This window comes from Scyliorhinus torazame, chromosome 8 (assembly GCF_047496885.1).
Source record: "Scyliorhinus torazame isolate Kashiwa2021f chromosome 8, sScyTor2.1, whole genome shotgun sequence".
Lineage (NCBI taxonomy): Eukaryota > Metazoa > Chordata > Chondrichthyes > Carcharhiniformes > Scyliorhinidae > Scyliorhinus > Scyliorhinus torazame.
In genome coordinates, this window is record NC_092714.1 from 88,668,901 (window position 1) to 88,684,529 (window position 15,629).

The window sequence follows — 15,629 nt, forward strand, 5'->3', positions numbered from 1 at the left end:
CACAAGTGAACCTCCCCATTGTAATTCCGACAGGCGGAACATCAAGGGTGGCCTGGAGAATGCCGGATCAGGCCAGTTACTGATTTGTCAATGTCCTTTACTGTACAATTTGCATGCCCACGCCAGCGTGTTGCATGGAACGCATTCACACCTCTGTCGAGACACTGGAGCCTGGCATTCCGTTGGGCACCAGGGGCGGGATTCCCCAATCCCGTGGCAGAGTGTCCACGCCGTCGTAAACACCGTCGCGTTTTATGACGGCGTGAATGGGCCACTGCCAGGACTAAGGGCCAGCACGGCGCTGGAGTGGTTTGTGCCGCTCCAGCTGCCGATCCCAGCGCGAATTGTGCGCCGCGGGATCCGCGTATGCGCAGTGGTGCCGGCGCCAACGCGCAGTGCCCTCCTTCAACACTCCAGCCCCGATGCAACATGGCGCAGGGCTACAGGGGTTGGCGCGTAGGAAAGGAGGCCCCCAGCCAGAGACGCCGGCCCGCCAAGTTCCCGCTGGCTGAGAGCAGGTTAGAACGGCGGCGGTGGGACTCAGCTTTCTTTTCACGGCCGCTCGGCCCACCCGGGCCGGAGATTCGGCGGACCGGCCGCGTAGAGCGGCCCGCGACCAGCACCGCGCCAACCACGCCGGCGCTAATGCCGCCAGCGGAGAATTGCGTGCCGGCGTCGGGGTAGCATGGCACAGTCGCGGGGATTCTCCGGCCCGGCCCAGGGCTGGGAGAAACCCACCCCAGGCGCTTGCCTCGATTTTCGCCGATGCACAATTCTCCACCCTCCCGCAATGTTTAGAGCCTTAAACTATTTGGCCTTGAGACTTCAAGAAAGCTATTTGTACTAATTTTACCGTCTTGCTTTTATGGAGCTACTGTTAAAACAACTTGTCAGGACATGAAAGACACGAACCATAGTGACGAACACACCGCATGGGTGTAAGGATTGATCTATATCACATAATGGGTAGGTTTGTAGCCCATGTTATATTGGGCCTCAGGCCTTATTTATACAAGACCATATGCAGCGATCTTCTGGATATCTTCAGATGGCTCATCACGAAATGTTATTTGCGTACTGAGACACTGCAGGTGGTGCAGACTGCTCTTGTGTGACGATCCCCAAAGAGACCGATAAATTTTAACACAAGGTGAACACAAGGGGCTGTTTAGCGCAGGGCTAAACCGCTGGCTTTGAAAGCAGACCAAGGCAGGCCAGCAGCACGGTTCAATTCCCATATCAGCCTCCCCGAACAGGCACCAGAATGTGGCGACTAGGGGCTTTTCACCGTAACTTCATTTGAAGCCTACTTGTGACAATAAGCGATTTTCATTTCATTTAATTTCATTTCCAAGGAGCAAGGAGAAATGACGGAAGGACAAGATTTCACATTTTTAAGACTTTAACTGTCACAAGCAAACTAAAATCACACAGACTAAACATTAATTGACAGGCACCTAGTACACTAAACTATAGAAAAGATCATTCCCCAATAACTAAATCAACAACCAAAATATCATTTGACAGTTTAAAAAAAAACTTTACCTCATACTTCCAGCAATTTGGCTTTAAAGATAAGCTCCCTCCAGCTTTTCAGCCGGCTGCATTCTCCCTGCCACACTAGATCAATCATCCAGTGTCCTTTGAAAGTCATTCCGTTCAGTTTTCTGACTGTCCCTAACTTAATTTTATAGTAAGGCCCACTTTGATCCTTCAATTGTCAGAAGTCCCATCCCTCAAAGAGAGAACCAATTTTCATCAGCATCTGGCTTGGTGGCTAACACAAAAAATGGTATTTGTTTTGCTGTTTATAGCTGTGGCTGCTCCTGTCTCACGCCATGTTGCTGTGTGTTTCAAAACAGTGTGCAACCTGTCACTTCCAATGGTTTTCAGTTTTAGATCACATAGGCCTTTTTCCAGGCAGAGTTAGTATTATCATGTCCTCTATTCAGGACATTTTACCAAAAGAGATAATTACAAAACAACAAAGAACATTACAGCACAGGAACTGGCCCTTCGGCCCGCCAAGCCTGTTGCGGTCATGATACCAACCATTGCCAAAACCCTCAGCACTCCCTTGTGCCATATCCCTCCATACCCATCCTATCCATGTGCTTGTCAAGATGTCTTTTGAACACCGTTAATGTATCTGCTTCCACAACCTCCCCTGGAAACGCGTTCCAGGCACTCACCATCCTCTGCGTATAATATCTGCCTCTCACGTCTCCTCTACACTTTGCCCCATGGACCTTAAACCTATGCCCCCTGGTGACTGGCCCCTCCACCCTGGGAAAGAGTGCCTGCACATCCACTCTATACATGCACCTCATAATCTTGTAGACCGCTATGAGGTCAACCCTCAACATCCATGTTTCTAATGAAAATCGTCCGAGTCTATTCAGCCTCTCCACATAGCTAACACTCTCCAGACCAGGCAATATCCTGGTAAACCTCCTCTGCACCCTCTCCAAAGCCTCCTTATCCTTCCGACAATGTGGCGACCAGAATAGTGTGCAATATTCCAAGGGAGGCCTTATCAAGGTTCTGTACAACTGTCGCATGGCTTGCCAGTTTTTATACTCGATGCCCTGTCCGTGTGCTTTCTTAAAGCATCACTGTCTTGTAAAGTCCGATATTTGTAAATCTTGCAAGAGAGGGATGATCGAGAGGGGGGTGGGATAGCATTTGGTAAATTGTTTGAGCGATGATTGGTAGTGGAGTGTGATTTTTATGTGAATCACAGCGGAAAATGTGCATACTTCCCGCTCCACATTCTAGTTTGATAGTTAAAAACCATTTGGAAGGCTGCTGCAATCCATTTAAGGACCTGTGGTTCGGCTGAATGCAGTCCCGATTCTCTCTGAATGCAGCCTGCCTGATACGAGATAAAAACAACTATTTCAGGACTGAGCCAGAAATCAATGTCCCTTTTGGCAGCACACCTCCAGCTCAGGATGCACCTGTGTACACGGCCCACTTTATTGGACACTATGCGTCTGTTTTATATTAAATAATTATGGCGTTGTCAAATTTCAAGTATGTAAAATTAGAAAGTTTTAATGTATATATGAGTTTTCTATGTAAAATGGTTTGTTTGCAGGATATCAAATTCTAATTTAAAAATGAATATTTCTTGGGTGACCATTGGAGCTGCATGATAATCCATTAAGTTTGTTTGCATGGCTGTTGTATATATGAGTTTCGTATTGTTGCATGCTTCAGGATTAGCAAATGTTAGATGCAGTGGGCTAGCCTGGTATTTCAGTGTATATTTGAACGAGATTGAAGGGATGTCAAAAGTAAGGCATTTCAGAGAATTAGTCAACCCTGTATCATTTTATAACTGGCATTGGCAGAAGTGTTCAGATATGATGCACTATCAATTTCCACAAAGACGAGAGTAGTGGAATAATCGAAGCTTTATTGAGCAAAGATGTTGTGCCTCCTGTAGCTAGAACCAGAATGGCGGCAGCACCGGCTAGCACACACATTGAAACGCCGCCTACTGGGTGGAGCCAGCAGGCAGGGAATTACCCATGTACCTCTACTATACGGGCAGTGCCATAATACATGTAATACAAAACTAGTGGTGACTACCACAAGATATATTGCCGATTTTATATATCTAACCCCATGGTTGAAAATCGTGCATGTTTTGGAGCACAAAACTAAAGTGGGTTATATAAATGAAATAAAAAGAATCTAAACAGTCACTGTGAGATATTAGTTTGTTTTAACCTCCCTACTACTTTTTTTGTTCAAGGGAAATAGTTAAGATATCGGACCAGACCCTGGGCTGGATCACCAAAAATGAGACTATGTCCTCATGCCGGCGTACAAACAGTGGGGTTTTACTCCTGAAACTCCTGGAAAAAACAACAAATTTTTAGCCCTGCAGGGGGCGAGCAGGGACCCGGAGTGAATCTTGCAGTTTTGCTGCAGATATGGGCCCCGCCCTTCCAGGGCAGAGGCCGGGCATGCGCACGGTGGCGAGGTCCAGCGGGCGCGTGTGCTCCAGGGCGAACTCGGACCGCGGAGCCAGACCGAAGAAAGAGACCCCCCCCCCCAAGCCTCAACCCCTGAACATTTAACCCCCGGCTGCCTATAAGGCCCCCCTGGTCTCCGATCCGCCCGCCCCCGACCAGAGCCGCGGACTGAGTCCGCAGCCACCATGCAAGCATCCAGACCGGCAATAGGTGGTTAGTTCCACGCCATTGGGAACTTAGCCGGTCGGGAACAGAGGATTGATGAGCGGACCTCTAGCAATGGCGTGGCAGACTCCACGGTGTCGGCAATTTTCGGTGCCTGGAGTATCGTCGGACCGGCGCCGGGCCCGATTGTGGTGTCAAAACTGGATTCTCCGCGGCGCCAGCCGCGATTACAGCGTCTGGCTGCGGGGAATCCAGCCCCCTAACCTTTGTTCAGACCCAGACAAGAACAAAATTGTTTTTTAAAAATTTGTACAACTGAGGGAAGGATACTTCATCCCAGGCGTGATTACTGACAAATAAGTATCTTTATGTTAAAACAAACTTTCAGTTAACCACATTAACATCAAATAAATAGATTTACAATTATCAAACAGTTCTTAAATAAAAATAAAAAACTTGGAATTATCTCCACCTGCTTCTAATTACAATTAAGTATCCCAATACAGTTCAAATGCCAGTTATAAATAAAGCTAACAAAACTGGTCACTTGCTTATCTGTGCAGATCTTTGGAGAGAGAGACTCCTTCAGGAACAACCTGAAAATCCTTCTGTCTTGTCAGACTCAAATCCGAAGGCAAACTGCTTAACCTAACAGCATTTGGCAAAACTGCTGTTCAACTTAAAACCCTGTAACAGACAGAAAAACTACAGACAGACCTGGCTCTTCCCATTAATTACAGTATCCCAGTAGGTTCTATGACCTGCTTAGCTAGGACTAAATAAAATCCCTCTTAAATTATCTACACTTCAGGGAATCTGCAGCAATCATAACAACATCCCATTACCCTTTATCGGTAACCAAGTCAATGGTTGGAATGAATGATTACCTCACCTTTTATGACTTTAATTACAGCTTCAGTAGACGGTGTATATATTTTAAACCAGAGTTTCTAAATACATTGCTGTAACAGAATATAAAATATAATAATTTCTACATTCATCACAAAATAACACTTGAGGTTTGTCTAAAATACTTGGGTAATTTCAAATGTACTGCACACATGCACCTTGCAAGCCATACAACATGCTCTTAATAACTTTTTAGTGTAAAATTTGTATTTTTAACTTTGCAATCTGAAATATTTACCTAAAACTAGGTCAACTGGTTTGCTTTAGTCTATGGAGATTATATTTAGCACTCATATTTAGCAGCTCATGGACTGCAGATTGTCAGAACATGAATACGATAACTGTAATAGCCTATTTAGTTTCATAAATCTCATTGCTTAAGAACAAAAAGAACAAAGAAAAGTACAGCACAGGAACAGGCCCTTCGGCCCTCCAAGCCTGAGCCGACCATGCTGCCCATCTAAACTAAAATCTTCTACACTTCCTGGGTCCGTATCCCTCTATTCCCATCCCATCCATGTATTTGTCAAGATGCCCCTTACATGTCACTATCGTCGCTGCATCCACCACCTCCTCCGGCATCTAAACATGCCATGACACAGTAGTATGAATTGGAAATCTCGATAGTTTATATTGTTATTACGTTTGTGGTAAAGCTTGGTATTACAGAGCAGTTTATAATCACAATATTTTTTGCAAGTATAAATCAGCAATATTTCTATTTTATGTTCTTCTGATATTTTTGAAATGGTACACAGATTTTAAGTAATTTATTTCCCATAAAGCTTCTGGTAGGTTATTTCATAGTGCTGCACATTGTCTGTCTTCCTCTTAGTTTACACGTCTTTTGTCCTCTTTCATTTACACATTTAAAAAATATGTTGTTGATTAAAATATGTGCATTTTATATCATAGACTTGGATAAGTGTAAGCAGTAAGCTATATCAGAAATAATGAATAGCATGGCTATAATTTTAAAAATATTAATTCCAGACTGCCATTTTTTTTTTTTAATTCAAGAAATTTATAGTACCCAATTCATTTTTTCCAGTTGAGGGCAATTCACCATGGCCTATTCACCTACCCTGCATATCTTTGGGTTGTGGGGTGAAACCCACGCAAACACGGCGAGAGTGTGCAAACTCCACATGGACAGTGACCCAGGGCCGGGACCTCGGTGCCGTGAGGCAGCAGTGCTAGCTACTGCGCCACCGTGCTGCCCCAATTCCAAACTGCCATGATAACTGAACTTCCCATCCATTTTCAATTACATCAATACTTTACATTGATTTTTTTTTTAATTGTCAAAATAAATGGAACTGTGCTCATCATTTAGTAACGCAAGACCAGGAGTAGGCCATTCAGCCCATCTAGGCTGCTCCACCATTTAATTAGATCATAGCTGATCATCTACCTCAACACCATTTTCCAGTGCTATCCCTTGATGAAATTGGTGTACAAAAATCTATACATTTCTGTCTTGAACATGCTCAATGATTGAACTTTACAGTCCACTGAGTAGAAAATTCCAAACATCCTGAGTGAAGAAATTCCTCCCCATCTCAGTCCTAAATGGCCTACCCCTTATTCTGAAACTGTGTCCACTGGTTCTAGACATACTAGCCAGGGGAAACATCTTATTTACACCTACCCTGTTACGCACAGTAAGAAATGTATAAGTTTCAAACAGATTAACTCGCATTCTTCGAAACTCAAGATAATACAGACTCACCAATATCTCCTGACAAGACAATCATGCCATCCCAGGGTTAGTCTGGTTAACCTTCTTTGCATTCCCTCTCTGACAAGTATATCCATTCTTCAACAGGGGGCTAGATTCTCCGTTTGGGAGACTAAGTCCCCACGCTGGCGTGAAAACGGTGCTGTTTTATGCCAGGAAAACTGGTGTAAAATGGCCACCAATTCCCTGCTCCGGGGGAGGGGGGTACTAGCAGCCAGGCAGCATAGAGCTCCCAGCTCCAGCTGCTAATACGGCCCAGAGCATTGCAGGGTCTGTGACCGCGCATGCGCACGGCGGCGGACTGCAGCAGCCATGCCGTGCTTCATGGCGGACGCCGTCCCCCACATTGCCCCCAGCCAGAACAATGTCCCCCATGCCCACGGACCGGCCCTCCCCCAACTGTGACAGCGCTGGACTGAGTCCGCAGCCGCCCCGCTGAGTTCCCGACGGGTGAGACCACACATATCCCATACCGTTGGGAACTCGGCCGGTCGGGGACGGAGCATCGCGGGGCGGCCTCCGGCCACTACAGCGGGCTGCATATGCCACTTTTCAGGGGGCGGAGCATCGCAAAAGTGGCGCCGCTCCCGATTCTGTCGTCATTGGGGATTTTCCGCCCTGTCGTCGAATGCGATTTCAGTGTCGGGGATCAGAGAATCCAGCCCTTGGAGACCAAAACTGTACACAGGAGCAGTCTTCCGAAGGGTCTACACAATTGCAGCAAGCCATCTTTAATGCTGCACTCAAATAACTCTTCATTTAGGAAATACCCTGTCTTTCTGTTTTTTCTAAGAAAGTGGATAATTTCATACTTATTCACATATTTCATCTGCCATGCTTATGCCCAGCCTGGTCAGGCTTCCTTGCATCTCTTTTACAACTTACATTCCCACCTACTTTTGTGTCATCAGCAAATTTGGAGTCATTTTGGTTTCCACATCAAAATCATTTATCTGGGCGTGATTTTTCGGGTACATTTACTGAGGGCACAAATCCCATTTTGGCTGCTAAATCTCGCGAGAGGGCCATAATTGGCTTTGTGCCGGGGAGATCTTGGTTTGAAATCTCTCTTCCTCGTTTCCCCCTCACAACCCCACCCCCCAATCCTTTCCAGTGACATGATCAGGAGCGCGAACCTGATCACCGTGAATTTGAATTAATTTAAATATTATTAAATGGCTTTATGGCATAGCATCTGGCCCAGTGAAATCTCCCCCCCCCGATGTCATTACATTACGCTGGTGCAATTCACTACTGGATTTTGAAAACTGAAAATAGTCATGATGACCAGGCTGGGGGTGCAGACATGTATGGAAGCCTCGTGGTTGAGGGCCAAGGCTGGACATTGCTTCCTGCCACTCTGGCAGTGTCGGGGCGGTGGAGGTGGTCGTGGTGTGGCATCTAACCCTTCTCCATTGAGGGAAGAGGGCTTCCGCTTATGTGGGGGTGGGTGGTGGTGGGGGGGGGTGGGGGGTGGGGGGGGGGGGGGGGAGAGAGAGAATGAGGGGTGTGTGCCGGAGTGTCCCATGGTGTGAGGAATACATTTTTCTCACAGAAGATGGTGTTCCAATCTCTATGTAGCCAGTCCTGCCAGCTCTATCACTCCCTGCCCAGCAGAGCAAACCATAACCCCCCCCCCCCCCCCCATCTTTTTTCTTTTAGGTCAGAAGCTCTGGTCAGAAAACCTGGCTGAATTTTTGGAGATAAACACACCAGTTTTCAGTTAGACCTTGACTACCTTTTTTTAGGAAAATTTTGCCAATAGATTGTGAACAGCTCTGGCCCAGCACTGATACCTGTAGGACCCCATTAGTAGCAGCCTGTCATCCTGAGAATGACCTGTTTTTTAACAAATTCTCAATCCACACCAGTATATTGTTCCCAATCCCATGTTCTAATTGTTTCTAGTAACCTCCAGTTTGTGATCTTATCAAAAACCTTCTGAAAATCCAAATGCACCACTTCCACTGGTTCTCCTTTATCTATGCTACAAATAGCATCTTCAAAATATTCCAACAGGTTTTCCAAACATGATTTCCCTTTCATAGGACAGCATGGTGGCGCAGTAAGTAGCACTACAGTCTCACAGTGCTGAGGTCCCAGGTTCGATCCCGGCTCTGGGTCACTGTCCATGTGGAGTTTGCACATTCTCCCCATGTTTGCGTGGGTTTCGCCCCCACAACCCGAAAGGATGTGCAGGGTAGGTGGATTGGCCGCGTTAAATTGCCCCTTAATTGGAAAAATGAAATGAAAAATATTAATTGAAAATCGCTTATTGTCACAAGTAGGCTTCAAATGAAGTTACTGTGAAAAGCCCCTAGTCGTCACATTTCGGCACCTGCTAAATTTATAAACAAAAGAAAAATGATTTCCCTTTCACAATTCCCTGATGATTCTGTCCAATCATATCATTATTTTCCCAAGTGTCTAGTTTCGCTATTACTAACGTTAAACAAACATGTCCTAGTTCCCCATTTTCTCACTCACTCCCTTCGATAGTTGGTTTACATTTGCTACTTTCCGATCTGCAGGAAAATTTCTAGAGTTTGTCGAATTTTAAATATAACTACCCAATGCATCCACTTCTCTATAGCTACCTCCTTCAACACTGAGATGTAGCATGTCAGTTCCAGGGGATTTATCAACCTTTAACCTAATTAATTTTTTGACAATTTATTCATACTAATTTTTCTTAGTTCCTTATTTTCACAAGCCCCTTGGTTCCCTTGTATATCTGGCAGATTTTCTGCATCCATCCTCCATAAAAACAGGCACAAAATAATTGTGTAGTTTCTCTGCTATTTTCCCATTCTCCATTTATGAAGTCTTCTTCCTGTAATGAATCCACACTTATCCTTGTTAATCATTGCTTTTTCGCATACCTGAAGAATCTTTTACAATCCACCTTTATGTTCCTCACTAGTTTGCGTTCATATTCATTTTCTCCTTTCTTTATCAATTTATTGGTCCTCCTTTGTTGGCTTCTAACTTTCTCCCAATCCTCAGGTTTACCACTTATTTAGAAAGCTTCTCAACTACTTCAATTGATCTCTTGCAATCTTTAACTTATTTTGTTAGTCAAAATTGATTCACCTTCCCTGATCTCCCAATCCTCGGGTTTACCACTTTATCTGGAAAGCTTCTCAACTACTTCAATTGATCCTCCTCACAAGTCAGTTAGTAACTTGGGGGACTCCTGTACTACCTGTCTGGTTCTCTCAGTCTATCTGGCAGCACCCATTCCCTCTCTACCTGCAAACTCCTAACCTGCTCCCTAAACATGCTATCCACGTGTGATCAGCTCCCTAAACATGCTCCCCACGTAGTCCTCAGCTTCATGGGTACTGAGCTTCATGGGTACTGAGTAAATCCAGCTGCTGATTGAGTTCCAGAATGCGGTGCTCAACTTCTGCAGCCATGACACATCCTACAGATGTGTTTGTCTAGGATGCATGCTTGTCCATAACTCCCACATGCCACCGGTTGCATAATCCAGTCAACCAAGCTGCCCTGCCATTCTGTCACAAACTACTTATTATAAGTAGAGTAAATTACCAGTTATTCACCAATCGTCTACTTCTTCTGTGCCAAAGCAAGAACCAAGGGCGGGATTCTGTGATCCTGAGGCTAAGTGTTGACACTATCGGAATCCCCTACAGGGGGCTAGCACAGCACTGGAGCAGACCACACCGCTCCAGCTGCTGATCCTGGCGTAAACTGAGCGCCGCGGGATCCGCGCATGTGCACTGGCACGGCGCCAACGCCCGCATGCGCAGTGGCTCCCTTCAATGCGCCGGCCCCGACGCAACATGGCGCAGGGCTACAGGGGCCTGCGTGGAAGAAAGGAGGCCCCCAGCCAGAGAGGCCGGCCCGCCGATAGGTGGGCCCTGATCATGGGCCAGGCCACATTGAAGCCCCCCCCCCCCACAGGCCGCCCCTGGGCCCTTCAACGCCGAGTTATCGCCGGCTGAGAGCAGGTGTGAACGACGCTGGCGGAACTCGGGTTTTTACGATGGCCGCGTGGCCCATCTCGGGCCGGGAATCGGCGGGGTGGGGGGGGGGTGGGGGGGCCGTAGTCAGCGCTGCGCCAACCATGCCAGAGCCATTGCCAAGAGCAGAGAATCGCGGCAGGGCAGCGTGGCGCGATTCGCGCCGGTCGCGGGGATTCTCCGGCCCGGCCTGAGGCTGAGAGAATCCCGCCCGAAATACTGGAGGCTGGAAAAGGTAGAAAAAGAAAGTAGCACTTCCCTTCTCCTCTTTGCCAAACTCCCCAAACTCCTTCTGGTCACTCTGTAAAGTCGCACTCAAGTGTAAGTCACACTGAGAGCCGTGTAATTATACCAACTGGACTTTGACGATTCAGCTCTGCTAGAAACCAGATTAAGCTAACCACCTAATTAGCTAAATACAGCTGCTCTCTACTAGAGAGCTTGTTTATCCCTGCTTAAGACCGGATTTAGACATTTAAATTTAAACAGTCATTTTTAGTTAAATTCAAATAAATCGAGGTTTTTGGAAAGAGATGAACCCTTAAGGTTCCCTCACACACACCAGCCTCCCAGCATCTCACTCTATCCAAGCAGCACACTGTTCTCATGCTTCTCACACTTCTATGATCCTGAGATATCTTCAAATTCTGAGGGAGCTATGCAGAACTTAGAATTGGCCTCTTCTTCCTCAGGCTGAGGAAGGTTTCTGGTCTAGATTGTTTTCTGATGACTGCTGCTGGAAAGTACCCATAATTGGCCATAAAGTAAGAATAGGACTGGGCTCGGATGAGGTGCCTTCACACATAGGCTTAAACATGTAGATTAACCGTTTGGTATATATGGTGGAAGGACCTCAATCCAGGAAGACAGGCATAGTCAGGAGGGCAGAAAAGACCATTGAGAAAGACAAATAAATGTCTGAATGCAGTAGCTTGTCACAAGAAATTTCACCGGCCCAGGTATTCTGGTCTCCATATGGTCAGAGACCAGATGAACCCTGGAGAATGTCCTAGAGGACCTCTTTGAAGTTCTAATGCAAGGGTCCCATGTGAATTGCCTGGGAAGATTAAACTTCTGATTGATAATGCTGCTCCCTGTGATCCTCTGATAAAGTCTTGAATTTGGGAGTTTGAGTCAGAGAACTTGGAGAGTTGGGAATATTAAACAGGACAAAAAACATGTCGAGTTCCTGAATAACTTTACAGCTGAACCACCAACCCAGACTCCCTCTTGACCCTCCAAACCCACTCTTTTGACACCCCCTCTCCCCAACCATCCGAAACCCCCAACACTGAACTGCCGTGGTAAAATAGCCGAGTCCTGCCGGCACAGTCCACACCTGCTCTCAGCCGGCGGGAGCTCAGCGTGGAAGGGTCAGGGGGCAGCCTGTGGGGGGGACGGAGGGATGGGGACCCCGGGGGGAGGGCAGGGGGGGAGGGGGAGGGCAGGGGAGGGGAGGGGGAGGGGAGGGAGACCCCGTGGGGGGTGGGGGGTTGGGGGGGGCCTCTGATGTGGCCTAGCCCGCGATCGGGGCCCACCGATCGGCGGGCTCGCCTCTCTGGCTAGGGGCCTCCTTTCTTCCGCGCCGGCCCCTGTAGCCCTGCGCCATGTTGCGTCAGGGCCGGCGCGTTGAAGGAAACCACTGCGCATGCGCGCATTGGCGCCGGTGCCACTGCACATGCGCAGATCCCACGGTGCCCAGTTGACGCCAGGATCAGCAGCTGGAGAGGCATGAACCGCTCCAGTGCCGTGCTGGCGCCCTGGAGGGGTCAGAATTGCTGACCCTGAGGCCATGTTGACGCGTCAACACTTAGACTCAGGATCACAGAATCCCTCCCATGGTCCTGGAACAGGAACACTGAAGTCACTGTTATTTTTGAAAACATTAGCAACTTGTATTCATATAGCCTCTTTAAAATCATTATAAAATACCCCAAGGCTGGTCACAGGAGTGTTATAAAGCAAATTGACACTGAACCATTCAAGGAGCAATTAGGGCAAATGACTAAAGGTTTTAACATAAAGGTAGGTTTTAAGAAACATCTTAAAGGGGGAAATAGAGGTAGAAAAGTTTAACAAATATGTTCGAGAGCTTAGGGCCTTGGAGCTGAAGGTGTAACCACCAATAGTGGAGCGATTAAACTTGAGGATGTTCAAGAAGCCAGGATTAGTGAAGTGCAGAGATTATGGGACTGGAGGAGATAACAGAGATCGAAGGAGTGAGATGGCACAGTTAGCACTGGAGTTTCACAGTGCCAGGGACCGAGTTCAATACCAACCTTGGATGACTGCGTGGAGTTTTCATGTTCTCCCTGTATCTGCATGGGTTTCCTCTGTGTGCTCTCATTTACGCCCACAATCCAACAATGTGCAGGTTAGGTGGACTGGCCTTGCTAAATTGCTCCTTAGTGTCCAGGGATGTACAGGTTAGGCTATGGGGATAGGGCCTAGGGAGGGTGCTCTTTCAGAGTGTTGGTGCAGACACTATGGGCCAAGTGGCCTCCTTCTGTACTGTAGCAATTATATGGTTCGATAGTACTTGAAAATAAGGATGAGAATTTTATAATTGAGATATTGCTTAGTTGGGAATGAATATAAGTGTGAACATAGGTGTAAATGGTGAATACGATTTGCTGTGAGTTAGCATAGAGGCAGCAGAACATTGGATGACCTCCAGTTTAGGAAGGGTGGAATGTGAGGCCAGCCAAATTTGCATTAGAATAGTTACATCTCGAAGCAACAAAGGCATGAGGGGGGGCTTCAGCAGTAGATGAGCTGAGGCAGGGGAGAAGTTTCCTCCCACAGTCCAGAGATGTGCACGTACGGGGATAGGGTACGGGAGTGAGCCTAAGTAGGGGGCGCGGGGGGGGGGGGGGGGGGGGGGGGGGGAATCCTCGATTCAGGAGAAATGAAGACATGTTGGAAGATTGAGTTTAGAAAGTTGTATTATCTGAATAAACAAAATAGGGACAGGAGAATGGCATGGATTCCTTACAGGAAGCTGGATGTGAGGAAGTGCAGTCAAGGTAGCTGAAAGTCAGTGGGCTTATAATGAATATTTGTCAGTGATCCATCCTTAGAAATGGAGAGAGAGAAATTGAGGAAGGGAAGGGTTTGAGATGGACCATGTGAAGGTGGAAGAAGGGTGGAAATTTGGAAGCAAAGTTGATTCAATTTTCCAGTTCAAGGTGAGTGCGGGAAACAACACCAATGGCAGTCAAAAATATCCTGGAAAAAAATGTGAAAGAAGGAGGTCTGAGTAGGACTAGAATAAAGAATGTTTCACATATCTCTCAAAATAACAAGTATAGCTGGGATCCATGTGGGTACCCGTAGCAACACCTTTTATTTGGAGGAAGTGAATGGAGTTGAAGATGTTTTTCAATGTGAAAAAAGGTTCAAAAGCTGGTAAGTTGCCAAGACAGATGCTGTGCTGAGTCGACTGCAGGCAGTACAGTTTCAACCGTTGAATGCTTTCAGCCAATCGCCCTATGAGAACACGAGGAAAGAGAACAGACTTCTGGACTATCAATCCCTCTCTCAGCAAATCATTCAAAATCTATCCAGATATGTACTCCACATACAATTCTAGGCTACTGGCTTAATCAGCTAAGGAAAAGGTCTGCAACATTTCTCCCCTCCATCCTTCAGGATTGCAAAACAGAATTGTACAAAAAAACAGCTACTGTTCAACCCCAGCTAGTTGCTTTCAGCAGATGTTAATATGACGGTCCCAGTAGCAAAGGAACTGCCACGTTTCATCCTGCAGTATTTAAATGAACTGTTAATTGCATTCATGCACTTTGAATCTCACTGTGAAATCCGTGAATTTATGTGCAGCCATCAGTGAAATGCAAGTGTGTATTTTTGAGGTAATTAATTAGACGGCTCCATTACAAATTTGAAGCACATATTGATGTGAAATCTATCAAACTAAAGCAATGAAAAAAATTTAAAACCACAGTTTTCTACCAGTATTACATTTTCTAACCATCTAGCTTTGGCTCATTTAAAAAAAATTTACTTTGCATTAAAATTATACACAAGTGCAAGGGAGACATTTTGATATGTTGGAGTCACCTCATCAATTTTGCGGTCCCAGTTGGGAGCCATGCTCACAGGCAATGTTGGTCAGAGAATTGGCACTACAGTATTGCAGCCCGATTTCTCTTCCATGCTTCTTTCAAGCTGGTTGTCAATTGAACATGACCTTGGCATTCGTGCCTCTAGGTTTAAAGGTTTAAACCCTACTGCAGAGCTTGAGCAGATAACCGAGACTATTTGTCAGCGCAGTACTAAGGGAGCCCTAAGTTGTTAAAGGCACCGTCTCTGCCTTTTCAATGAGATTTAGAACCCAAGGATCAATCTGTCCATTTGGGTGGATGCAAAATAACTTCTGTCATTGTTTGAGAGTTATCTAGGTGTCCCAGGAAGTTTTCATCCCTCAAGAAACATTCCCAAAGTAATGTTTTTGTCTCACTTGTTGACTGTGGTTTCGAAACTATGGGCGGGATTCTCCGCCCCTCCGCTGGGTCGGAGAATCGCCAGGGAGCACCCCCCTGAAGTCCCGCTGCTGCCATGCCGGTCCCGCCGGCGTGAATTGAACCAGGTCCCTTACCGGCGGGACCTGGTGGCGCGAGCGGACTCCGGGGTCCGGGGCGGGGTGGGGGGGGGGGGTGGCGTGGGGCGATCTGGCCCCGGGGGGTGCTCCCACGGTGGCCTGGCCCACGATCGGGGCCCACCGATCCACGGGCGGGCCTGTGCCGTGGGGGCACTCTTTTACTATGCGTCGGCCGTGTAGGTCTCTGCGATGGCCGACGTTTAGGTGACCTGCGCATG

The 15,629-nt window shown here is 46.9% G+C and overlaps 1 protein-coding gene across 2 annotated transcripts in view; it reads left to right on the forward strand.

Moving 5' to 3' along the window:
- gap43 (growth associated protein 43) overlaps positions 1–15,629 on the forward strand; it is a 347,262-nt gene that overhangs the window by 175,510 nt on the left and 156,123 nt on the right. The gene's annotated exons all lie outside the window — the stretch shown is intronic.